The sequence below is a fragment of the Papio anubis genome, chromosome 14, assembly GCF_008728515.1.
Source record: "Papio anubis isolate 15944 chromosome 14, Panubis1.0, whole genome shotgun sequence".
In the NCBI taxonomy this organism is placed as follows: domain Eukaryota; kingdom Metazoa; phylum Chordata; class Mammalia; order Primates; family Cercopithecidae; genus Papio; species Papio anubis.
In genome coordinates, this window is record NC_044989.1 from 98,678,353 (window position 1) to 98,706,326 (window position 27,974).

Below are 27,974 nucleotides of genomic sequence, written 5' to 3' on the forward strand. Positions count from 1 at the left end.
CACCATGCTAGTTGAGAACAGCACTTAGAACATGTACAATGCTTAACATGGTCCTTAGTATAGGCACTCAGTGATGGTAGCTAAATATATCAATATAGAAATGAATAAATAAGGGCACAATTAGGTGCTGTATTTTTGGAGATAGGTGACCTCTTTACCTATTAATCTCCTGCAAATGTTTTTAAGGTACAATAATTATGGGAAACTGGAAAATTCAACATGTGGATGTTATTCTGTTTACCTCACTGCTGGCTTTTGTGTGCATACTTGTCACATGCTAGCTAGGTTAGCATGTTGGTTAATTTTATGAGTCAACTTGATTGCTTTAAGAGATGCTGCAATAGCTGGTAAAACATTGTTTCTGGGTGTGACTGTGAGGGTGTTTCCAGAAGAGATTAGCATTCAAATCAGTAGACTGACTAAAGGAGATCACCCTCATCCATGTGGGTGGGCCTCATTCAATCTAGTTAGAGTCCAGTAGAATAAAAAGGTGGAAGAAGAATGAATTTGCTCTTTCCCTCCTTAAGCTGAGATATCTGTCTCCTGCCCTCAGACATCAGAGCTCCTGTTTTCAGGTCTTTGGACCCCAGAATTCACATCAACATTCCTTCTGGTTCTCAGGCCTTTCAACTTTGACTGAATTACATCATCAGCTTCCCTGGTTCTCCTGCTTGCAGATGGCAGATTCTTGGCTTCATAATCCTGTGAGTCAATTCTCATAATAAATCTCCCCTTTCATATATATATATATATATATAGAGAGAGAGAGAGAGAGAGAGAGATTTTTATGTATCCTATTGGTTCTGCTGATTTCAAAAACCCTAACATTTCGTGTATGGGGGACTAACAGTATGGGGGAAACTGTACCCATGTAATTGTTTTGTATTAATCCCAGCATAGTGTTGGATATAGTTAGACTTTAAATCCATTAGACCTATGGTGGTAAATACTTTATTCATTGGCAAAGATAATTGGAGAACTGCTATGTGTGGAGATTTTATAGAATCATTACTGTGAAATAGTTGTGTTGTACTGGATGCATGCAATGTAACATTCTTTCTACCATGGAGGAAAATATTGGCAAATATTACATTATTTTTTGAAGTCTTCAGGTCATTATCCCCATCTTGTAGTTGGAGACACTTAGGTTAGATGGTGGGTGACGCATGACACAGCTGTTGGCTCATATCTTAATATCTTGGGAAATCTATCACCTGGCTTCTGTGTTGTTTATTTTTCATCACCCCATTGCTGAATTTCAAATGATCTCCTCACTGTCCACTGTTATTTCCTGCTGTCTCTAATTCCCAGTTATCTCACCTATTGACCACAGACCCCGATTCTCAATGTATTGTTTATACTTTATATATTAATATATTACATACATTTTGCCATGTTATATATTTTTATATATCACATATATTTTATATGCATATACCACTTACTATATTATGTATAACACTTATTGTTCGTACTTACAGTGTCACAACATAATCAGTGTTCTTCAATGACAGAGATATAACACACACGGTTAGTCCGGATCTTAACAGGCAGCCACAGTCTCCTATTCCAGTCTTATCCCCCTGAGTCTTTTATTGTAAGCAAGTGAGTTGACTTGTGACCTCTAACATCTTGAATTGCCCATTGGAATTTTCTAGGATTAAAGAAAGAGCCTATATGTTTTCCTAGCCCATCTGTACTCACACCTAACAGTGGCTCACAGTGGCTACTAATAAGTGGCTCTTTATTTGCCCACTGGGGAGCATTGTCTTAATGACAATCTCCAACAAAAGAAAAGAGAGGTAGGAGAGGCAAGGAAATATAATATTGTTCACAATTCGTCCATAGTTGCTTGTCTTAATTGAATACCAACGAAACTCAATCTAGGGACTTTGAAAGATTCCAGTTTAGGTTCAACCCCTGATCAAATTTACAATTCAAAGCAAACTCCAGTAGATACTAAGGAAGGGAAGCAAACCATGCAGTGAAATGCTCCAACAAGATCTTTTCTGAGGATTCCTCCTCTCACAGATCAGGGAAAGAGGAGCTCTACTGTAGATACACCCCAGAACCTAGTAGAGGAAAGAAGAACGTGCTTTTAAAGAAACTTTAGATGCCTTATAATAAATCTGGATGTGCTTAAAAGTCCCTGAGGAGTTTAAAAAAGTCTGGATGTGTTTTCTCAAATAACTATTTAAAGCATATTAGAGTTTTTAATTGCACTGGGGACTTTTCAAAGCATATCAGGACAAAACAGTAGAGTATAGGCCCCAATATGCTAATTAATAGATAGCTAGACCCCTGAAATAAACCTGCAACACTCCATTAATCAGGCAGTAATTGAATTGGCACAGTGCTTTTGTGCAAACTACATGATAATTGAAAACCCAAACCTGGCAACAGCGAGGGTAAGGTTCTCCACCACGGCATATAACAGGGCATCCTGTTTGCACTTGTCAGTGGGCAGTTGGCCCTACTGTCAGGAGGCTTTGAGTAGGGAGAAAGTCAGTTCCTGAGTCCAGTGTCACCTTGATCTCTTGCTGAGATGGTCTTTTAGGTGTGTGATATCCAGTGGTCACAAGCATAACCCCATGGAAATACAAGTAATGGCCGATATGCTTTTCTCTGTTACCTAAAGACATCTGCCAATTAATGTGATTATAAAATAATAGTGAGGAACAGATGTTTCATTTGCTAATTTTATATCTGACTGTTTGAAAGCTAAATACCTGGGGATTTAACTGGCAAATACTACTTTGCTCATGAAAAAGGAAACAATGCGTGCATTTTTCCCACACAGCTGATGTGATATAATTCTGGATAGTGGTTGCCTATAGTAAGAACTCAGTAACAGGGGGACTGATTGCTTCTAAATGAAGAGAAAAACAGTCACACTTTAAGCCTTTTCTTTTTTTCTTTCTCTCTCGCTCTCTTTTTTTTTTTTTTTTTTGCTATAAACAAAACAGTAAGCATATTGCTATGCCAAAAAAGGCTGTTGCAATAAAAGAGTTTTGCCTGTCATATTGTGATGATGGGGTGGGGAAATTGATGTGAATACACTGAGAATGGACATGAGTTATCCAACTAGAACTTTTAAACAAATCATCTTGAAAAACTTGAAGACCTTTTCTGCATTTGCCAGCCCTTAACTAGAACAGATGAAGACCAGGAAATGTGGAATCATAATGAAAAAGTTAGCTGTCCTGGCTGTGGGGATCTAGAGGGAAATATTTTAAGAAATTTAGAAATTTCGGAAAAAAATCCAAGAATTATTTTAACTAAATATTTTAATTCTAAGTGCTCTTTTTCTTCTTCAAAGAGGTTGATTACAGTGTCAAATATACCTAAGATGAGTGTGTCTTAGTCCAAGATCTTACTGGAATCAGACTCTTCTTAGCATTGTGTGTACACTGCGGCACTTGGCTCTGTCTGTTGCAAGAGGTCAACTTTGGATGGAAGTTTCTTTTCCTGCTGCTAAATATACAGTTAATACTGATTGTTCAGAAAAAAACCTGTGATTTGGGTACTAGATGTGCTACTCACTGTTTCTGTGATCTTAGGCAAGTCACTAACCCACTTTGCCTTACTTAGCTTACCAGTTCATAGAGGAATTTGGATTCCATTAGAGCTTCAGAAATTGTCAAAATTCATGCCCTTCATGCAAAAGTAAAACCTTTGAATTCTCTTTAAAATTTTTTAAACTTGCAAACTATATATAGTGTGATATAAGAAAACTTATATGGTTTAAAATCATATAGTCATATGATTTTATAATTAACTCATATATAAGTAGTTATATAGTTAAAATTTGTATAGTTATAAATCAAAATTGTATAGTTAATGGCTTTATTTTCAGATTTCAACCCCTCTTAAGCTTCAGAGAATTTGCAAGACTTACACAAGGGTCCCGTAGGCAATGAATGTTCACGTGTGTGAATCTGAGCATGTCGTAGACAACATTAGGACTGGAGCACTTTGAAATAGGATTTTCCGTCTGTCAGACTACCTGGTTGTCCTTACCAGCCCTGGAAACTGGACTTTGTTAATGTATTTAAACGTATCAGTGAATGTACTTAAACTTTGTCTAACTTTCCATGTCATGTGAATTGAACATAAGCCTATGTCCATCGATGGCTGTCAACACAAAAGATGGTGCCTATGCTGTCAATTGTGAGTCTCTCTTCTGTAAAACAAATGAACAAACAAACAACAAATCCCCCAAAAAACAAAACTAAAACTAAAAACCTGATTGCTTTTCCCATTTGGGGTTTCTTTAGACCTCAAAGTGTTTGGTGTTACTTTTTTTTAATCTCAAGATGTTCCATTATGAATTGCCACTGTCCTGTGCTAGTGCCTTTGGTTGTTGTGTTTTGTTTTTCACCTCTGGATGCAGGATCTATTCCATGGCATCTACCCCAGGACCCTTTCCTTTCTCTTAGATACTGAGGTTATTCCCAGTCTACCTACAGAAACTTAACTTTCATTCTCCAACCCTAGTGATTTCAGGCACTGCCAGGGCTGGATTCCTCCCAGCCTTAGCTTGACTTATATCTCAATACATCCGAAATATATAGGCTTGGAATCGTTTTCAAAACACTGCTTCTTTCTAACTTTACTCCTCTTATTTTACCTTACATGTCTACATTCAAGACTTCAGCTTTACCTCCAAAACATAGCTCATGTTTTCCCTCTACTCACCATCTGTCTGGGCCCCACAGCTGCCATTTCTCACCCCCTTCTGCAGTAGCCCCAATAGTCTCTGCCTCCACTCTTGCAATCATGAAATCAAGGTCCAAACATAGCAACCAGATGGCTTTTTTTGAAAATGTAATCATACGTCACACCTTCCACCCATTTAAAAGTCTACCAGTTGCTTCCTGTTGTATTTAGAATAAAATTCAAACTTTTGACTATGACCCAAAAACCAATAACTTAAAAGTCTGTCCCTATTTATCAATCTTATTTCCTCTGCCCTGTTTTCCTTCTCACCACCTTCTCCACCTCCTCACTAAATTGGTCTTGCATTTTCTCTTCCTCAGAGACCACAAGTTGGTCTTGGCCTGCAGACCTTGTATTTACTACTTGCTTTGCCTGGCACCCTCTTCTCTGGGTTTTGTGCATGGCTGATTCCTTCTCTCATTCAGGCTTCAGCTCAAGGATAATTTCCTCAGACAGCCCTTCCTTGTTTCTGTAAGTCTCCCTATCCCCACCAAATCACTCTCCACCCCCATTCATTATATATATATATATGACTTACAATAATCTCAACTTATCTGGTTCATCTGTTTACTTTTTATTGCTGCCTCCCACTATAAGAACATATCCTCTGTGATGACAGAGACTTTGGCAGTCCTTTTCTCTGCCACACTTCCAATGTCTAGGACAATGCTCAATAAATACTTCCGAAATGCATTAAAAAATGTTTCCACTAAGAGCATATGCTTGCAGTCTGTGCAACTGCTGAGGAGATACCAGCCCCGTGGTAGACACAAACTAAGAACCTGGGACTTTTCCAAGTGTTTTCAGAAACAGAGAAATCAATAATCACTAAAAAATTCCATTTAACTTTCTTAAAAAAAAACCAAAAAAAACCGAACTCGATTTTTAGCGTAAGTTAATGTTAATCAAACTTTACTCCATGGAAACAGATACGAAGGGAAATACATTTATTTCAAAGCAAGAATAATAAAAAATAAAGGATCCTCTGGTTCAGGGGCTGCCAAATTTTTCCATGAAAAACCAGGAAGTAGCAAATATTTTAAGCTTTGCAACCTATATGATCTCTAATGTAACTACTCAGCTCTGCCGTTGTCGCACAAGGTATGTCTGTGTACCACTAAAACTATTTATTGACATTGAAATGTGAATTTCATTTAATTCTTACCTGGCATGAAATATTAATCTTGTTCTGTTATTATTTTTTCAATCATTTAAAATTTAGGAAGATTCTTAGCTATTGAGTTATATAAAAACTGGTATTGGGCCAGATTTGACCTGGGGCACATCATTTGCCAACCCTGTTCTAGGCATATTGTACCATCCCTAGCTCCTTCTTTGACTGCCTAAGAACTGAAAGTTATTCTAACTTAAAGTTTCTAGGAAGTTCTTAGTGCACAGAGTAGGAATTTTCTGAAGATGCATTTACATCTCTAGATTTCTTGCTAATATCCTCTTTGGGTGTCAAAGTTATAAAATTCTTTTAAGGGCTATAATGCTTTTATTTCTTTACACCCCAGAAAACCTCACTTGTATAGTAATGGGGAAAAAATACATCTTTGTTTCCTAGCTTTCCCAATGAGTAGCATCTGTTTTCTTAAAATTATTTCCATAAATTATTGTCAACCTGCATACATCCAACATTATGCTACTCCATATTATTCTATGCTCTTGTGCTCCAAATATTCCAATGTTCCTACTCTCCCAGCTTGAGAGCAAGGGTTAAAAGTTGGAGTGAAGGATAAATAAAATATAATATATGCCCCCATGCCCTTATAATCTAAAAGAGAAGCTCTCTTTATAATTGCTTAAAGTTATTTAGAAAATTTTGACTGAAGAACTCTTGCAATAGTTGTTTTACTATTAGGTTTTCTTGTTTAAAAATCTTACAGTTACTCTTACCTCTTTCGTTTTAGCAGGAAGTTTATCCCCAGTCCTTCTAAATGTTTATCCCTTCCTAAAGCTGACCACTAGTTCTAACTTTGGAACTACTTGTGTTCTAGATTCCATCCCATCCCCTCGCGTTTCCTCCTCCCTTTGAATTGAACAACAGAAACTTTCTTCTGTATACTCAATCTTTCCTCTCTTAGGTATCCTCTGCAATCTAGCTCAAGGCTTCTAAATCCTTACAAATTTTCAAGTCTATCCTGCCTTTCTTCAAACCCCTGTCCTCCTAGTCAACTCCTCTTGATCACCAACCTACTTGAAAACAAATCCCCATGTAACATTGTCATCAGCTCTTTTAGCTACTGTGGTTGCATAATAAACCTGCTCATGACCTATTGTCTTAAAACACTACCAATCATAGGAACACTTTTACACTGTTGGTGGGATTGTAAACTAGTTCAACCATTATGGAAAACAGTATGGCGATTCCTCAAGGATCTAGAACTAGATGTACCATATGACCCAGCCATCCCATTACTGGGGATATACCCAAAGGATTATAAATTATGCTGCTCTAAAGACACATGCACACGTATGTTTATTGCAGCACTATTCACAATAGCAAAGACTTGGAATCAACCCAAATGTCCATCAGTGACAGATTGGATTAAGAAAATGTGGCACATATACACCATGGAATACTATGCAGCCATCAAAAAGGATGAGTTTGTGTCCTTTGTAGGGACATGGATGCAGCTGGAATCCATCATTCTTAGCAAACTATCACAAGAACAGAAAACCAAACACCGCATGTTCTCACTCATAGGTGGGAACTGAACAATGAGATCACTTGGACTCGGGAAGGGGAACATCACACACCGGGGCCTATCATGGGGAGGGGGGAGGGGGGAGGGATTGCATTGGGAGTTATACCTGATGTAAATGACGAGTTGATGGGTGCAGCACACCAACAAGGCACAAGTATACATATGTAAAAAACCTGCACGTTATGCACATGTACCCTACAACTTACAGTATAATAATAATAAATAAATTAAAAAAAAAAAAAAAACAAAAAACACTACCAATCATTTATTTTTATCATGAATTTGCCATTTGGGCAGGGCCTTACAGGAATGTTTCATTTCTCTTCAGTAGGGTGACTAGACTGGTAGCTGTTTGATCTTTTATTCAAGGGATTATACATGGCTGGGAGTTGGGGCTTGGCTTTCCATGGGCTTCTTGGGCTGGCTTAGAGCATGATGTTTGAGTGCCAAGAGCAAGCATTCAAGAGACAGGAAGTGGGAGCTGTCAGTTTCTTAAGCCAACAGAGCTTTCCTGCTACCATACTTGATGGGGGGGCTTGTCAAATAATTTTGGGGGAGTGTTTCAAAACCTCTCCTTAAAATTATTTTGGTACTAGCATCATTAACCTCCAACATACTAGATTTGATGGTATCTTTTCAGTATTTCTTCTGTGTCACCTCTTCCCTTCTCTGATATTCTCAGATAACCTCTCATCTCCTTTGACACCCATGAAACTTATTTCTCTTTATCTTTTTAATCCTTGATTCATTTTACTTTTCACCAATTTCACTGTTTTTTTTTTTCTTGTGCATGAATCTTAAATATTGGGATTATTTGGATTTGATCTTCCATCTTCTTCTTTTCTTTCTATGTGCTCTTTTTTTATTTTATAGAGGTAGAGTCTTTCTATATTGTCCATGTTAGTGTTGAACTCCTGGCCTCAAGTGGTCCTCCTGCTTTGGCCTCTCAAAGGGCTGGGATTATAGGCATAAGCCACCGTGCTCAGCCTCTAGGTGTTCTTACTGAGTCTTGTGGTAACAATTAATATCTACACACTGATGACACCCAGTTTATCTTTTAAACTCCACCCATTTTGCTGAGCTCAAGAGTTCTTTTTCTATTTGTCCTGTGTGCCTCAAATAGTCACATTAAATATGAAAATTCCATAGAGCTACACTCTAGCTATGTCAAACTCTCTGCTTCTTGAACCTGCTGTATCCTTGAATGACTCTACACCTTTGCACAGGCTGTTATCGACACTGGACTTGCCTCCTGCTCACTTGGATGAACTCCTACTTATTCATCAAAACACAACTGAAATAACTTGTATTCTGTGAAAACTCCCTGATTCCCAGTTACAGTGAGTTGCTCTGAGTGGTGTCCATAATGCATTGTTCTTCAAACAAATAATCTTAATTGTAATTTTATTTTATTACAACCTTCAGCTCTATTCATAGGTGCTTATCTCAAGTCAGTTATTATTTGTGCAGCATAACTGAAGAAATAAAATATAGCTTTACCTTAAAAAACAACGTATTAGTCATCTGCAGAAAAGTCCATATATGAATTTAAGGCAGTGAATTGCTTTGGTATTTTCTTACTTGTAATATGAAACTAAAACTGAAATTTTGTTTTCATTTTATTTGGGTGGGGAGTAGGAATGAGTGAACCCTTAGGATAAAATGCAAACTTTATTCTTTAGAATGTCTTAATGTATCTTTGCATTTAGTAACTAAGATAACCAAAACAGCTCTATTGATACAAACTGTTTTCCCATTTGATTTTAGCTTATTTTTGAGAAATCTGAAATATAGTAAGTGGTCACTTTGCCACTGCAGGCCATTTAAAATTTAAGTAAAATGGATACATATCCGCTGTCCTTTATCCTCTGCTCAAAGGTCTAACCTATCAGATTGTCCTGTGTTCAATTCCTGTGCAGGAAACTTAATCAAACATATTGATGAATATTTGGAGAGGTATCAACGTTCAGCTTAGCTCTTTCAAGACCACAACCTGAATAACATTAGGTCACAAAAAGGATACTAGCATAGAAAACAGCTATTATGCTCACATAAAGTATTAGAAGTCACAGTTCTTTGATTTGAAAGACAAAGAAATCTACCTAGTGCTTTTTCAGCAAACAGTTTAATCCTATTAGGCATTTCCAGGCTTGTACAAAGAAACTCTATACTTACTTAGAGTTGTCCTGTTTAAAAAAAATGTAGTAACACATTGGGGAATATTTTCTTGAGCTATCTTGTTTCTTCTAATCATTGTCCCCCCTTTCCTGGAGAATTTCCTATTATTCAACAACATATGGATGAAAGATTTTTTTGGTAATCATGTCTGAACAAAGTAATCATTCTCTCATTAACCAATTATTCTTCAGAATCAAATGGAACAGACAGATTTGCTAAGACAATTTACTTTAATAAACCCTACGGAATCAGACCTCACATAACTCATGTTCAAATGGTTTTTAATCCAAAGATCACAGTGTAGATAACAAAAATGGTTTCTTGGGTTTTGTTTTGACTTGTTTTAATGTATCGACAGCATGTGATCTCAGGAAACCCACTAGGGATGGAATGAGTGCTAGGTTTTTGGAAGGTGGAAGAGATGAAGGAATGAGAACGTCTGCTTCTGTGGAGGAATACTCAATCTATCCAGCTCCAAGGTGCTGCTTTTTCTTTCTTTCCTTTATCATCAAAAGTCGTGATTTATTACAGTTTTTCTACTTTCTGGAAGCGGCTGGATCAACAGCCTGACCAAAGAGGTGAGAGTGGGTGCTCTGCCCCAGAAATGCTTCCAAGAAGGATGCAACAGAGTGGTCAGGAAAGATAAATTATCTCAGAATGTCAGTGACTTAGCTGGTTTCGACTGCTATAACAAAATCCTTATAAACAACTTCGAAACAACAAAAACAAATCTTTCTCACTGTTCGGAAGGCTGGGAAGTCCAAGATCAAGGCACGACCCGATTAAGCATCAAGTGAAGGCCTACTTCCTGGTTCATAGATGCCCTCACATGGTGGAAGGGGCTGGGGAGCTTTCTGGAGCCTCTTTTCTAAAAACACTAATCCCATTCATGAAGGCTGTGGCCCCAGGACATAATCGCCTCCCAAAGACCTCACCTTTTAGTACTATCTCCTTGGGGGTTAGAATTTCAACATACACATTTTGGGGAGATACAAACATTCAGACCACTGCAGTCAATGACCTGTCAAGCTTGGAATGATCTTTCTAAGCACTGGGAATGCAAGAAAACATTTTCAGGAGGGGATGGGAGTGAGAAAGTACAGTGCTGTTTTATTTTTTTCCGCCATTATATTTTGCTGGTATTTAACTCCATGGTATTCTATATTATTATTTTTTTCATTCCACGGCATTCTGATGTGGTTCACTTCAATAGAAGAGGCTTCCCCTAACTCCTGTTTGATTTGTCTTTGTGATTGGTTTTATGGGAGTTGATTTGGAGATTCAGTTTTGCAGTTTCTGAACTTTTTGGCTTAAAAAATCAGAATGCATACCATCGGCATTCTGAGTTTTCTGTCATAATTCAAGGGGCACCGAATGTTTGCAGGCAAAGTCCTAACAGAGTAGAAATTACAACAGCAAAGCCTGAGAACAAAAATATTTTAGGCCTTGCTCCAGTTATCAAAGTAGTATTTGACTCATTATCAAACAAAACATTGAAAACTTAAGTACTAGTCTTTCTTCTGCAGCTAACTGATTATAGAAATGTAAGCTTGAGATTTACTTCCTCTCTGACCTCAGTTTCCTTTCGTATAAACCAAGTTCTTCTTCAAAATTCTATGATCCTTTGTGTTTGTCATAATGGTACTTTGCACATTTTCTAAAATAGTCGTTAAGGACAGATTTGCCAACATCAAAAGCAACAGTAACAAAACGAGTCGTCTCTTTAATTTAAACTTCACCTACTCACAAGTAGGAAAGACACACAAAAACCACACAATAATATCAATATACAATACTTTGCATAATTACATAAATGATCTCATATCCTTAGGCTGTTTTTTCCATTATCAACGGGGTGATGTTTTACTTCCAACAACTTTTTTAGAAAGTTTCTTGTCCACACCATTAAACACCGCAACCTAATCTCACATTAAAGCATTAATGACTGTCACCACAGCTCTCTGCACTGGGTAGATTTGGGATGACAGCTGTCACTGCAGCAGGATACACTTTTTAATAATAGTTTTATGATTCACCCTTTGAGATGAAGATTTGGACACCTGATACCAGCCTATGATTTTCTCCCTGTAATTTTCAGAATGGGTAAAACCAAATAACAGCCTCCCAGTCTCATAGGTCTTATGCCAAGTGTTTCAGAAATGACATCGGTGGGAATTGAAAACCATACTCATTTTTTTCATCGCATATGCTGAACACTTTCATTTGCTAGTATTAGTTGATAGTGGGGGTGGGGTGGACGCTGGCTTTCCATCAAAGTCATAGCAAAGCTATAGTTTTTCTCCCCATTTCACCTTCACATTGTTATGGAGGTGTTTACCAATCTTGTGTCAGTTCAGTCTCAGCAATTTTCATGACAAATATATGGCCAAAAAAAATCTATTCATCAATATCCTGAGGATGCTCCTTGAAAAGACCAGAATATGCTAACAAAATCTGGCTTGTCCCTATGGACAAGTTAAATGCAAGTAAGAAGGGATATAAGTAAGGTGATTTTTAAATTGGCTTCATAGTGACAATTTATATGCGGATTTCCTGAATTTAGAAAAGCGAAGAGGAAGAATTAGTTCCTCCCTTGATTTTGGTATTGATGTAAACTTTGGTTTTGATCAAAGCACATTAAATTTGGGTTCTGGAGCCTGGGAAATATGGCAAAACCCAGTTTCCCTATAAAAAATATACGCATACACACACACACACACACACACAAATTAGTCAGGTGTGGTGGTGCATGCCTGTAGTTCCAGCTACTGGGAGTGCTGAGGCGGGAGGGTTGCTTGAGCCCACGAGTTGGAGGTTACTTTGAGCTGAGATCATGCCACTGCACTCCAAGCTGGACAATAGAGTGAGACCCCATCTCAGAAATAAATAAATAAATGAATAAATAAATAAATAAATAAATAAATAACGGTTCTGGGAAATCTGTTTGTGCTCAATCCAGATTCAAAGTTCCCTCTCTCTCCCCACGTGGCCCCTCATTCAAGACACAGGCTTCTCCTCCTTCTTTTAGACCAGCTCCCTGAAAACATCAGACTGGTCCATCCTGAATGGTTGCATGAATGAGGAAATTTGCAAAAGCAGGTGCTATCTCATTCTTGCCCTGGTAGTAAAATCAAAAGGGGGAATATTCAGTATTTTGCAGGTGGCTGAGATTATGATCCTCATACAAACAGGGTAATACAAAAGAAAACAGGCTGCTGCTTTGTAAAGCAAGAGCAGTTTTATGTGAATGTTTAAAACCACAGCCTGAATGATGTGTGTCAAGAAGTCAAGGGCAAAGAATGGATATAATGGTCAGTCACTACCGACATTTCCATAGCCTCACATGCAGTTAAATGAACTGTAGCTGGATGGAAGAGGCACACTAACCTCTGAGCAAAATAAAAATGAAGAATGACACTATGCTCATGTGTTCCTCAGGGTCTAACCCAACCTCTCAAAGGCAAAATCCTCAGCCTCTTCCCTCTTATGTGACATTCTGGCATTACACTTGTTGGCCACAAAGTAGTGTTTGAAATAATTCCAATGAAAGAAAGACATACGGGGTGGGGGTGGGGGCGGGGGGTCAGGGCAGGTAGAAAATGCAGGCATGGGGGAGGCAGTGGCAGCCTGACTTCCTGGTGTTTGGGAAGAGTGTGTGAGTATTTGTGAGATGCATTTTGAAAGCTTAAGAATAAATGGAAAATTAATGGTACAACATTGAGGAAGAATATAGAAAGAGCAAAATTACTGATATTTAGTAGTAATAACAATAGATGTTACAATGCTCTATGTACAAGATCATGCAAATTAAAGGAAAGGGGATCTGAAATAGCAGGATCCTCCAAACTACCACTTTGTGGTTTAGTGTTCTTCAGTGGGAAACATTAAGAAGCAGTAGCTAAAATGACCCCGAATTAGAATGGATCCTTACAAAAAATGTAAAATGCGAATTGTAATTGATAACATTATTTATACAAATATAATTAGAGATAGTGTAAAGTAAAATTGATTTCTCCTTGAAAAAATCTAAGGGATTTGTGAAATTTAGAAATAATATAATTATCAATTTGTGATGTAAATTCATAAAGCATTGTAGTATTCTTTGAGTAGGGCTTCACACAAAGCATGCTAAATTTCAACTGGAATGTTACCAGTTTAGAAGGTTACCAAATTCTACTCTCTATGAAGGCAATGGAATATGGTAGAAGGAATAGGGGCTCTGAAATCTAAGTACTTGAGGTTCACATTCCATCTGCTCTAGCTGTGGAACCTTGGGGATGTGATTTAAAGTAACCTAAACTTCAGTCACATATTCTTCAAAAAGTAGAAATAAGAATGCAGGCATCACAAAGATTAAATTCCATAACATTTACAACTGGTGAATAGTCCCATCTCTGCTTGGAGAGGTATCAAGGTGAAGAGAGTTGACCTTTCTCCAATCAGTGTTTGTGACATTGCTCTTGGATCTCTGCTGTTAGTCTCTTAATGAAATTTGGGGTGGGTCTCTCAACTTTCAGATTACTTTGAGTATCAAATCACTTTTTGAGTTAAAACATTAGTTTAAAAGGAAAGACTAAACTCTCATTTCCCACTTGGAGTTCCGGCAGGATGTCTAGTGAGTTTGCGTGCCCCTATGCCTATATGGAGAGGAGAGATGAGAACTGGAGAGCCGGCATGTTGGAATAGCTTGCACTCCACAGATCGACAAAGCAAGACATTTTCATGGACTCTACAGCTCACAGGGCTTAATTTTGTTTCTCAACCAAAATGTCAAGATCAAGCTGAGCTGAAATCCTTTGGAGAATGGTATGATCTCCCTCTGGAAGACCTCTCCTTCCCTATATCCCCTCTCTCCAAGGACAAGTTGTTCCCATGTGTTGGTAAGGGATGAAAAAAGAGAGAAAAGAACAAGTCTCTATAGTTAGTTGACTTTTTCTGGTGGTGGTCTCTGATTCCCACTGATAGACTATTGATGTCCTCTGTGCCAGACATTTAAGGAGGGTTCATGTGTAAGTTCTTTAGAGGACCTATTGCACTTCACGGTGCCTGACGTGGGAGATGCAGCTCTGTTGGACATCTCCTACCCCTTCCTTGTTCCTGCTACTGTCCCCATGTCCCAAAGCCTCTTAGGTAGAGTGCTAAAATGATGACTCATGCCTAGCATTTGGCAGAAGCACCTGTCAGCAATAACTTAAGCATACCTTGGGAATGATCCTGTATGGCAGACACACCTGAATATGTGTTCAGAATTCCAAGCTAAGGGATATGGGAATGACCAACCCAGAGATCCATTCCTTATCCATGAGGAACATCTAAACCTTCTCCCAGTCTTGTGGAACATGGGCCATACTGGTGATTGAGGTCCTTTGTTTTGGGTTAAATGAATGTTTCCAGTTGCAAGATTTAGGGAGAGGTTTCTAAGTGAAAATGTTGTATAAACTGCATTCTTTTTGCAAGAGTTTACAGTTCTCCTGTCCAGCCCACTGTCACTGGACCATCCCTGTATGTACGGCTCCTGCTTTAAAAATCCTTTGTCTCCTTTGCTGGCACTGGGTCTCTTCTACCTCTTGAGCCTGGTGCCATTCCTCGTGAAGTTAATAGGAGTCTGGCATGACACCTGTCTACCTTCAGTGATGGGTCAAACCCACGAGCTACAGTGTCCATAAAATAACTCCAAATGGGAAACAAGAAGTTAATCTCTTTTTCTTGCAGGTATTTCTGTTTGCAAATCTCCTCCTCCTCCTCTTCTTCTTCCTCCTCCTCCTCCTCCTCCTCCGCCGCCTCCTCCTCCTCCTCCTCCTCTTCTTCTTCCTCCTCCTCCTCCTCCTCCTCCTCCGCCTCCTCCTCCTCCTCCTCCTCCTCCTCCTCCTCTTCCTCCTCCTCCTCTTCCTCCTCTTCATGGATATGGGACTCGTATGATGCCCAGGCAAGTCTTGAATGTCTGGCCTCAAGTGATCAACCTCAGCCTCCCAAAGTGTTAGGATTACAGGTGTGAGCCACCATGCTTGCTCAGGCATCTCAACTCTTGATAAGAAAATGTCTTGGAACATTCCCTCATGTGGCTGGAGCGGGGTGGGCAGGAGTCCACCTACCATAAAAACACGGCTCCCACAAGTCCATAACTCCGCTGGGTCCATAACTCCTGCCATAACTTCTGGCATACCCATAACTCCATAACTCCACTGGGTCCATAACTCACAACTCCACTGGGTTATACTCATAACTCATAACTGGGTTATACTCATAACTCATAACTCCACTGGGTCAGCAAAGGTGGCTACCATGCTGGTAGCAAGAATGATTCTTTTACTTCCTAGTAAGTCTCAGAAAAGTATTGTTATGTTGTAAATGACTTGCTTTCTTAGAGTTTCCATCTCTCTCCTTATAGTATCCACCTATTCTTTCATGTTTTCCACTTTTCCCATGAGAACCTTTAGCAAATTAATCATTTAAATTTCCTGGTCTGATAATTCCAAAAATCTCTGTTATATCTGAGTCTGGTTCTTGTGCTTGTTTTGTCTCTTCAGACTGTGTTGTCTTCTTTTCACCATGACTTGTAATGTTTTTGTTGAAAGCCAACAGGATGTATTGGATATAAGGAACTGGAGTAAACACGTCTTTAGTGTGAGGTTTTGTTTGTCTGGCTAGGATTTAGTCTGTGTTGGCTGTTTGCTATTCCTGTAATGTCAGAGTCTAAAATTTCTTCTAATGTCCCTAGTTTGATCTTCATGTTCATTAGAGACTCCATCTGAAATAGAGTCTGAGCTGTACAGTTCTTTTAATGAAACTCCCTGACATTATACAGGAACCTGTAGAAGGGTCAGAAGGTGGGAAGAGACGGGGAGTGTTTTATAATCCTTTAATTGGTTCTCAGTCTTTTACTTATTCTGAGTTGGATATGTCCCTTCCTCCATGTCCAAGACTAGAAGGAGCTGGAGACGGGCAGTTCTGTTCTTCAAATCATGGGTTAGAGTGGCCTAGTGTCAGGTATTTGGTATTGAGAACCAGCATTGGGTAACTGCATGTTGGTTAGGCTCTGATGAAATAGATTTTCTTGAGGGAAGGCCTTTGTTAAGGAGAAGAGAACACTGTAGGTATATGTCAACTGGTTACCTTTCCCCTCTCCCTGTCAGTGGGAATCTTTTTCTGTTCTTCACAGTAAAAACCTGGGTGGACTTCTTGAGGTAAAACTCATCTAGTTTCAGGGTCCTTGCTGAACGTGTGACTCCCCCTTCCACCCCCCGGCATTTTTATCTCTCAAGCTAGTCTGCACTCCATTCCCAACAGTCAAATCCTCTGCAAGTGTTCCTACCAGTTTCTGGCCCTGGCATTGGTTTCTCTGCCAGTAAGCTGTGATCCACCTGTCTCTTCAACATTCAAGGTAACAATTTGTCCTACAACTTCAGTTTGCCGGTGGATCTAAGGGGAGTTGCTTTTTATTTTGTTAGCCTTTTTGTCATACTGTAAGGATGGAAATAACAACATCCAAACTCTTTAATTATTGGTTCAGAAACCAAAAATCAAGGGCAGGCTCCTAGCTCTGTAACCTAATGCCAGTGAATTTTTATACATTTATACAAAATGTCTAGTATTTGGCATGGTGCACAATAAGAACATCATTTTGATAAAAGTTTGCTCCTTTTTATAAATCCTTTAATCCTGAAGTTGAAAATGTAGCAGAAATCATGGAACAGTAAGAAATACAAATGTACCAGGAATGAAAACTATGCTAAAAACAAAACAATACAACACAAAACAAAAACTACTTGTATAACCATTCCGAAAACATATGACTTCTGAGTTTTACTGAATAATAACTAAACATTGAGCTTTCTGGAACAAAGTAAGGGGCTGACAGAAATGAACAAAAATATGTAGGTATCACTGATATGGTTGTATTTTATGGCAACCCTTTTGGATAATAAGACGTGTAGAGCCCTCGTCCATCACCATTGCTCCACGTATATGTAACACACTCAGGAGTCTGTCCAAGTCAAAGTGTGGTCTTAAGGAGAAGAAGTAGAGAGGCTCAAGTGTACCACCTATGTCTACTGTTAAAGAACAAAAGAGACCTCTCTCTCTTAGAGTCTTTTTTCAAAAGAAATTCTAACTGTGATGTATCTAATCTGTGTCCTCCTGCATGAAAACCTTGATCCAGCTGCTTGTGTTGTGAGAAGGAAGTTTATGTGAAATGTGATGTTGTTGGCCACCGCTGAGGGTGACTCATTGTTTAATCTTCCAGGGAGTTTTGAAAAATGTGTCTTAGAATCAGCTTGTGGTGGATGAGAGGTGAAGAATTTATCCATCGGCCCTTGTCTTCCGTCAGCCAAGGGTGGCCCCAGGAGCACCAACCTCCCTGTTCTCCCCAGCTCTGCATTCTGCAAGCCTGAGCACCTCGTGGTCCCCGTTTCCTGAGGCGTCAGGGAGGTAGGGCAAGGAACAGCATGATTTGGGGATGAAGCTCCATCAAACTATACTTGTGTGAAGTTGGTCCTGGCAATGTGTGGGGGCTGAGATTTGACAGTGCAATACAAGATAGTGTCACACTTAATGGTAGTACATAACTCCAATTTGCAAGAATCAACTCCATTTCCTGGGGACCCGGCAATGTTTAGGACATCTTGAGAATACAGTGCAGCTGGAAGCAGCTAGCTGTCTTCCTTCTCTTTTCTTGTGGACACAAAGCTGTTTGTTTCTAAATAATAAGAAGACTACTTCCATAATCATGTCAAGCACCTGGATCGGCCTTCCCTGATGCCGTTTTATTGGCTCCCTATGCGGAAGCTGTGAAATTGTATTTGAACATGGAACAGACTGGAATCATGTTTCATTTTTCCCTTATTTCTTTTGATGTGTAAAATACTGCTCTTTGTCTATCATTCTGGATCACGCTTCATGGTATAATTGTTGACCCTCTGGGTTTGTCTTCATTTATATAGCACCAGGTATAAAAAGCCTTTCTCAATTCAAGAGAAATTGAGAAGGAGAAATCGTGTCCATAAATTCCCTTTGTAATTTTGTTTCATGATTTCCTTTAAATAGTCAATCAAGCCATCAAATGTGTTAGATTCAATCTTATACGTGTGTGTGTCTCATGGTGACTCACTTGAATTAACTTGTAAGTTACTAGATGTTGTGTCGTTTTGTTCCTGATTACTCGAATCCCTCTCCGACTCCAGAGGTTTGTGGTCTTTCGTTGCCATAGACAGAAATGGTGGGCTGCCAGCAGCTTCAAAGATTTCCCTGCATATGGCTTTATAAGAAGTTTTTTTTTTCAAGGAATGAATTTTTCAAAGAACACAGTAGCATTTCATCACCTGAATTATCTGCCATACATAGTAATAGAACTCGACATGAGTCTATTGAAAAGTTAGTTACTCTTTTTCCCAACTAATTATATGAACTATTAGGTAAATATGAGCTCCAAAGAAAACCCCAAATTTATAGTATTCGTTGTTATAAGTAAGCGTTTTCTTCCCTATAATCTTACTATCATGAGCTAATGAATGTTTAACTTTTTAAAAATTTCCAGCTATTAGTCAAAATGTAAAAGTCTAGCAATGTGTATTAGATACATGCCGTATGGGTGTGAAGAAATTCTAAGAAACTTTCCCATAACTAAGTCTTTTAGAATCTAAAGAAATGCTTTGGTTCTCAGAAAAAACCTTTATGGAGCAACCCACCTGAGGCCTTAAGTTCCTCCAGACAGGAGGCCACGCCAAATCTCTTACTGTGACAGTAAAATGTGATTAAAGCAATCCAAAGAACTATAGCCTGCAGACTCAAGAGTCTCTAACATTTTTATCAGGTGCAGCAAAAGATGCATTTTCCAGTCAATAATCCAATAATATCCTTGCCCTTGAGTCTTGACACACCCATCATCTTGGTATGAATATGGGGGCGGTAGATGGACAGAGGGGACTGAAGACCGGTTTCCATGAGCTTTCGTTAAGGACTAACGTATGATGCTGAACAGAATAAAGACCTACAATTCAATTTTATTTATTTTAAAATCATGCCTATATATTGAAACACTAATACTCTATCACATCTATATAACCATGTAGATAACAAGGGCTCTGTATGTCCACATTATAAATTCATCATGTATTTGAAGACACTGTAACAGATGGCTTTTAGCTCCTGACTGAAGATAATACATAGCTGCCGTGCATGTTTAGTGTATTAGGCCATTCTTTTTAAAAAATTTGTGGGTACATAGTGTCTATCTTTATGGCTTACATGAGATGCTTTGATACAGGCATGCAATGTGAAATACGTATTAGATCATTCTTGCATTGCTATAAAGAAATACCTGAGAATGGGTAATTTATAAGAAAAGAGATTTAATGGCTCATAGTTCTGCAGGCTGTACAGGAAGCATGGCAACAGCACCTGCTTCTGTTGATGGAAACTTTAATTGTGTCTTTTGTTATTTTCTCACTGAAATGCTTTGGATAGCTTATTTTGGGAACAAATTTTATCTGAAAAATAATTGCATCTGCTTCTGGAGAGGCCTCAGGAAGCTTTTATTCATGGTGGAGGGTGAAGCAGGAGCAGGCATTTCACGTGGTGAAAGCAGAAGCAAGAGAGAGAGGGAGAGTGGGGGTGAGGGGCACACACTTTTAACCCACCAGATCTCATGTGAACTCAGAGCAAGAGCTCACTTATCACCAAGCGGATGGCCCAAGCCATTCATGAAGGATTCACCCCTATGATCCAAACACCTCCCACCAGACCCCACCTCCCTCCACCATTGGGGATTACCATTCAACTTGAGATTTGGAAGGGGACACATGTCCAAACTGTATCACTTAGGTTCTGCCTAGGCGGGACCATTCATTTTTTCTGTGATTTGTGAAACATAGGGGTTTTTTAAAGTGTTAAGCTGGGACCTATGGTGGGTGCAGAGATGGCCTAGGCACACAGTCTGTCGTCAGTTAACTTCTAGTGTAATTGAATAATGCAAAAATATACTTAAATTGTAAGATACAAGTGTGGGAGAAGGTCAGAGGGGAATTGAGTGATGGATGGAGAAGTCAACTAACAGGCAGGGTTTCCTCCCAGAGAGAGTACAAAGGATGAACGTCCAGACTCCAGAGAGGATGAGCGGGGAAGGCACACACAGGCGGCAGTAGTCAAGGGGTTGCGTGGGGAGGAAGCCTTTCTGGTACAGTGGAGAGTGGGGGCATTTTGCCACTAGGGCATTGTTTCAGAAACGGGGTTTTCATGGGGTCTGCCATTTAAAATTCACATTAAAGTATGTAAATGCTCAGTCAGGTACTGAGGCCGAAAACAAATCAGGCAAATAACTCTCTTGGAAGCCTCAAAGGATCATCTTTACAACCAATGATTTTTTGGATAAAATGTGTTCCCAAAATAAGCCATCCAGAGCATTTCAGTGAGAAAAGAGCAAAAGACACTATTAAAGTTATTTAAACTGTTCAAATGTCACAGTACATTGCTGTCAAGAAGGGGGGTTTCTAGACAGTTGAATTCATGTACATTTTTATTTCCAAATAGACATTGTGTATCTCTGCATATGTATGTAAGTATATAGATACAGGTGTATTGGTATATGTTTTATATGTGTGTGTATAGAGAAATTAATGTGTGTATGTGTTTGTATGTATACACACATACGTGAGTGTGTGTGTATATATATACACACACATATATATATCCATGTACAGAAGGATGCATATGCATATTTTGTATATATGCGTTTTGTGAAAAAAATTCCCTCCCATATACCATATATAAGTGTATAAATGTGTGTGTGTGTGTACCAAATTACCTATTACCAAATCCACCCAAAGCCTGCTATCTTCTTTCTTGGCAGTGACTTCCTGCTTATGATCAGTTGTTACATTACTTGACCATCTTTCCTAAACTTTGAGTCCCTGAACTTATGAACATTTGGGGGCTATTAGGACTTTTCAAAGCCATTGATATGAGAATGTGATTGTAATACAAAATACTTGCATCCTATTTCCATAGATTTATTACTTTATTTAAATAAATAAGAATTTGTCATTTGGGAATGTTTCCTAGAAAGTCCGCTTAACACACATACACACGCGCACACACACACACACACACGTTTATACACTTATATGTAGGAGGGAATTTCTTTCTCAAAACAGGACACTTTCAACTCAAGCAGTTTAAACAGAATATAAATAAGATACACTGTAAAGGTTAAGATACAGAGAATTTAGTTTTCTTTTTAGGCTTAGATTTATTCTATGATGTTTTCTCTGATACCCAAGTTTAACATTTACTAACGTCTTTTGAGTAAAAGGAAAAAAGAATGAGAAACTTATTTACTCTCATGTATCCTAATTCCTTGATCACTCATTTCAGCCACCACATCATTTCAGCAAACACTGGCTGAATGTGTCTCATGCCTCCATGCACTCACTCCCTTATTTTTTTGTGAAAAATAAATGAAAGGATGCATTTAATTCTTTAGATTCCACTATTTGGTCAACACATTATCTGTCTCTGTCTTTCAACTTTTACTGTCTCTTATGCTGACCTCTTAACCCTTAGTTCTTTGAAAAATGTTCTGATATTTATCTAAACTTTCCTGCAATCTTCTTTTCATTTTTCATCTTTGCTTTTCTTATATATTTTTTACACTTGAATTCATTCTATAATCTCCTCTGTTACATCTGGATGTAGTGTTTTATATTTCACATATTCCTCTCTCATACCTTGATTGCTTTCTGCACCTCCTGATTTATCCACGTTGACTTTTGTTCACTCCGGCTGTACTTACTGGTATGTGACATTCCTAACCCTTGGGCATACATTAATTTGTCATTAAATATTTTCCATTTCCCCTTGCTGGCCTTTGTAGAATTCCATTACTTTATCCCCCTGGATTGTTCCCACCTCTTATCACACTTTTGCAAAGAATGTACTCTCCCAAAATCTAGCATTTTTATTATTCAGTATTTGGATCCAAAGCAGGATCATTTTTATGGTTGGAGTAACTATTTTGCAGTGAGCTGTCTCTGTGGAGGGCACTAAACTTGGCATGGAATGCCTTTTTTTTTTTTTTTTTAGTGAATTCTCTTCAGACAGAAATTTAGATTATGCCATTTAAATACATTTAGTTTCACCTGCCAATAGAGGAAATGTGTTGAGCAGGTTCATCACCCTTATGTAATAGAACATGCTTTCAGTTTGACCTGTGTGCATAAACAGCAGGCCTATTACCAAATACATCCGAAGCCTGCTGCCTTCTGTCTTTCCTGGCAGTGGCTTCCTGCTCATCCTCAGCTATTGCATTACTTGACCATCTTCCCTAAATTTACTTTGAGTCCCTGAACTTATGTACGTTTGGGGGCTATTAGTAATTTTCAAAGCCATGGACACGAGAATGTGATTATAATACAAAATACTTGCATCCTATTTCCATAGGTTTATCACTTTATTTAAATAAATGAGAATTTGTTCGCCATTTGGGAATGTTTCCTAGAAAGTCAGCTTAACTATTTACTGGCATATCTTCTTTCTTCCCCCTTAGTCCTTTCCACTGTTCCTGTTACAATAAACTTCCTTTTATTCTTCACAAAGAAAACTCATAAAATTCAGCTTTTGTCAAGGAGTCTTCCACAAAAAGTGTTGTTAACTTTTTTTTCAGTTTTAACTCTAGATGCAAACCCACTTTCTAACATGAGATAGTTCTATCATTATGCGTGTGCAATCACACACACAATCATTTCTCTTTTTGCTACGTTTATTGGCAATTGACAATGGTTATGCACAGTTGATAACTTGAATATGTTTTGGATCGAAAAGTAAGAAAATCAGCTGACTGCTTAATGTTTTTTTTTTTTTTTTTTTCTTTTTGGTGTCCGATAAGTGTCCTTGTGACTGAGAAGGCCAGAGACGCAGTGAGAAAGAACAGTGCCATATTTGGAATCTGCTAGTCTGCTTCAAATCTGAGTTTGACCAGCAATGATGAGTCCACAGGCATTTATCCCTCCTCTCAGAGTCAACATGCCCATATGTAGATACAACTATCTGTAATGAACATCTCTTGTGAAAGTTATGGACAGCATATGTAAACCACTGGCCATGTGAGAATTGGCTAAGAAGTGGTAAGTGCGTATTGAGAATATTGACAAAATATTTATTATTAAGTATTGAAATATATAATTGATCGTGATAATAACTATTTGTGTAGGTTGTGGAAGAATTTCGCAGATCCTTCACATAAATTATCTCATATGATTTAACAAAAATCCTGTGAGGTGGGCAGGAAAGTATTATAATTCTGATTTTACATTATTGAAAGGCACCTGTGTCTAGATATGACCTTGAATTTAACATTTTAGAGTTTTAAATAAATCTGAGACTAGAGTGAATGAAGAGTAGAATCATAACAGCGTAAAGTTGAGTTAACTGTAATGACTTTGCATGTGTGTACTTTGAAATGCTCAGCATTCACGTTTAATGATTTCGAGTGGATAGTCATAAGGAGGAGTCTGTGGAGTATGACGGGCAGCACTTTGTTAATTTTCACAGGCTATGGAGACAGCGTGGATACAGCCACGCCAGAGGCAATATGGCTTTTCTTCAGGCTATAGTTATGATCTCGCTCAAGACCAGGACTTCTGGGCCCTGGGCCAGTGGTTTTCAGACTTCAACATGCATCAGATTCACCAGGAGGCTCCTTAAAACACAAACTGCTAGGCCCACTCTGAGAGTGTCTGACTGAGTGGATCTGAAGTCAGGCTGAGTATTTGCATTTTTCATGAGTTCCCAAGTGGTGCTGATGTTGCTGCTCTTGCTGGTCCTAGGACCATCTTTATAATCACTGGACTAGAATGTTCCCATCACTTATTTTCATCAATAAAAAGGCAGTTCTATCAGAAAGATACTGAAGGTTGAAGACTAGTTATTATTTTAAAGATACTGAAGGTTGAAGACTATTATTTTTTAAACATATTATTTTGAAATAATTATGGATTCATGGGAAGTTGCAAAGATTGCACAGAGAGTTCCTGTGTCGTCTTCATGCAGTTTGCCGTCACGATTAGAACTTATATAGTAATAGCACAGCTATGAAAATGAAGAAGTTCACATTGCAATAAAGCATGTGTTTGCTTCTATGTCATTTTAATCACGTGTGTATCACCATCCTGATCAAGACAGATAAATATTCCTTCATCTCAAAGATCTTTCTCCTGTTCCCTTTTTATAGTTGCCCTGACCCCTTTCCACCTCCCCCACCATTCCAAACCAAAGGCAAACACTAATCTGTTTTTCAACTCTGTAGTTTTGTCCTCTGAAAATGTTAACGTCAATGAAATTATCAGCAAAAGGGAGTTCAACAATCCAGTTTGTTGGGTGTGTCAGTAATTCAGTCATTTTCATTATTGAGTGGTATTGCCTGGTGTGGGTGTCCCATTGAGTTTAATCATTCACCCATTGAGAGACATTTGGCTTTGCCCACTTTTTGGCTATTATGAACAATGATGTACAGGATTTTTGCGTAAATATATTTTCGTTTCTCTGGGACAGATGCCCAAGGATACAAAAGCTAGATCGCATGGTAAACATGTATTTCCTTTTTAAAGCAACTTCCAAACTAATTTCCCAAGAGGTCACGGGAAATTTCCTTCAGCAGTGCTTGAGAGATTTAGTTTCTCAGCATCTTGTCTAGCATTTGGTGTCGTCACTACTTTTATGTTAGCTATTCTGATAGGTATGTAGTGATATCTAATTGTGGTCTTAATTTGCCTATCTCTTAAAGCTAGTGATTTACACGTCTTTTCATGTGCATATTTGCCATTCATAGCTCCACTTTCGTGAAACATTTCTTCCTGTCTTTTGCCCATTTTCTTATTGGATTGTTTCTTAACCACTGAGTTGTGAGAGTTCTTTACATATTTTTAGGTATGAGTCCTCTGTCAGAAATGTGGTTTGCAAATATTTTCTCCAAGATTGTAGCTCTTCTTCCATTTCTCTTGACAGGGTCTTCCAAAGAGCAAATGGTTTTAATTTTGATGAAGTTCTAATTTATCAATTATTCTTTTGTGCTTTTGGTGGCATGTCTAAGAACTCTTTACCAAAACTTAGGGCCTGAAGATTTTACCTATCATTTTTTCCTAAACATTTTTTGCTTTTATTACTATTTTTAGTTGGCATATACTAATTTTACATATTTATGGGGCACAGTGTGATATTTTCATGCATGTATACAATGTATAATGATCACATCAGAGTAATTAACATATCCATCACCTCACACATTTCTCATTTCTTTCTGTTGGGACATTCAAAATATTCTTCTAACTGTGACAATATACAATTATTTATTATCAATTATAGTCACCCTACAGTACTAGAGAACATTAGAACTTACTCTTTTGATCTAGCTTTAATTTTCCATCTATTAACCAACTTCACACTATCGCTTCCATTCCCCTACTTAGTTTTATGTTTTACATTTAAGTATATGATCCATTTTGAGTTAGCTTTGGATAAAGTGTGAGGTTTAGATTTAAAATCTTGTTTCCTTTTTCTTTTTTGCTTATGAGTATCTAATTGCTCTAGCACTATTTGTTGAATAAACTATTTTTTCTGCATTGAATTGCTTTTGTATCTTAGACCAATACAAGATGATCAATATGATTTATAATATTGAAATATTGTTTTTTGATAATTTCTGGATTTTCTATTCTGTTACATAGATCCGACTGTAGATTGCCAATACAACTCAATCTTGATGACTATAATTACATAATAAGTCGTGACAACAAGTACAATGATGCCTTTATTTTATATTTATTTTTTAAAAATTGCTTTAGCTGTTCTAATTCTTTTGAATTTCCACAAAAGTTTAGGTCTTTTCTCTATCTATAAAAATATCTTGTTTGGATTTTGATCAGAATTGCTTAAGCCTGTGAATCAATTTGAGAAGAATTGACAGCTGTACCATGTTGTCTTCCAATCCATGAGCACATTATGTTTTTCCATTTATTTACTTTTCTTTGATCCCTTTAATTAGTGTTTTTTCACTTCTTAGCATTCACCTCCTATACATTAGATTTACGCCTGTATATTTCAATTTTTTGGTTGATTTTAAATGGTATTGAATTTTAATTTATTTCCATGTTTTCACTGCTAGTATAAAAATGCAATTGATGCAGTGTCTTAATCTTTTATCCTGCAACTTTGCTGAATTCAATTATTAGTTCTAGGGTTTTTTTTACTCCTTTAGATTTTCTATGGAAACCATCATGTCATCTGCAAATAGAGATAGTTTTATTTCTTCCTTTCTCATCTATATGCCATTTTTTCTTTTGCCTTATCATGCCAGCTAAAATTTCCAGCACTATACTGAATAAGTTGGTAAGAAAGAACATCCTTACTTTGTTCCTGATCTTAGAGAGAAAGTGTTCAATATTTCACCATTAGGGATGTCGTTAGCTATAATATTTTGGTATTTTTTTCAATCAGGTTGAAAAAGTCCCCTTTACTTCTAGTTTTCTGAGATTTTTTTTTATCATGATCGGACATTGAATTTTGTCAAATGTTCTTTTTTTCCATCAAATGATATTATTATTTTTCTTCTTTAGTTTGTTAATATGGATTACATTAATTAACTTTTGACTGTTGTTCCAGCTTTGTATCTGTGGAAGAAATCTCACTCAATCATATTGTATAATTATTTTCATATATTGCTGAGTTCTATATGCTAATATGTTGTGGAAAATTTCAGCCTCTATATTTATGAGGATTTTGTAATTTTCTTTTGTGGTATTGCCCATATGATTCTTATAGAAGAGTATTACTGGCTTCACATAACATACTGGAAGTGTCTCTTCTTATTCCGTTTACTGGAAGAGATTGTGTAGAATTGATGCTGATTCTTATTTAAATGTTTGACAGAATTCTCCAATGAAAACATTTTGATCTGAAGATTTCGCCAGGTGGAGGAAGGTGGGGAATTTAATTATGAATTAAAATTTCAAACAGTTATAAAGCTATTAAAGTTGTATATTTTATGTTGGGTGAGTTTGCATCATTTTAGATTTTCAGGAAATTGATCAATTTCATCTAAGTTGTCAAATGTATGTAGAGTTATTTCTAATATTTTCATATTATCCTTTGGAAGTCTGCAGAGTCTGTAATCATATCCCATGTTTCATTCCTAATATTAGTAATTTGTGGCTTCTCTCTTTTTTTTCTTTGTCAGGATAGCTAAAGGCCAGTCAGCTTTATTGATTTTTGTTAAAATAAGCCATTTTTTCATTGTCTTTTCTCTTTTTTGTTTTCAATTTCATTTATTTCTGTTTTTACATCTTTTCTTCTGCTAGGTTTACGTTTTTCTGTTCTATTTTC

The 27,974-nt window shown here is 37.7% G+C and overlaps 1 long non-coding RNA gene across 1 annotated transcript in view; it reads left to right on the forward strand.

Moving 5' to 3' along the window:
- LOC103877179 overlaps positions 1-27,974 on the forward strand; it is a 121,254-nt gene that overhangs the window by 60,624 nt on the left and 32,656 nt on the right. The window contains exons 5-6 of the long non-coding RNA XR_002516803.2: positions 622-704; positions 23,485-23,722. This is a non-coding gene — a long non-coding RNA (uncharacterized LOC103877179). The remainder of the gene's footprint in view (positions 1-621; positions 705-23,484; positions 23,723-27,974) is intronic.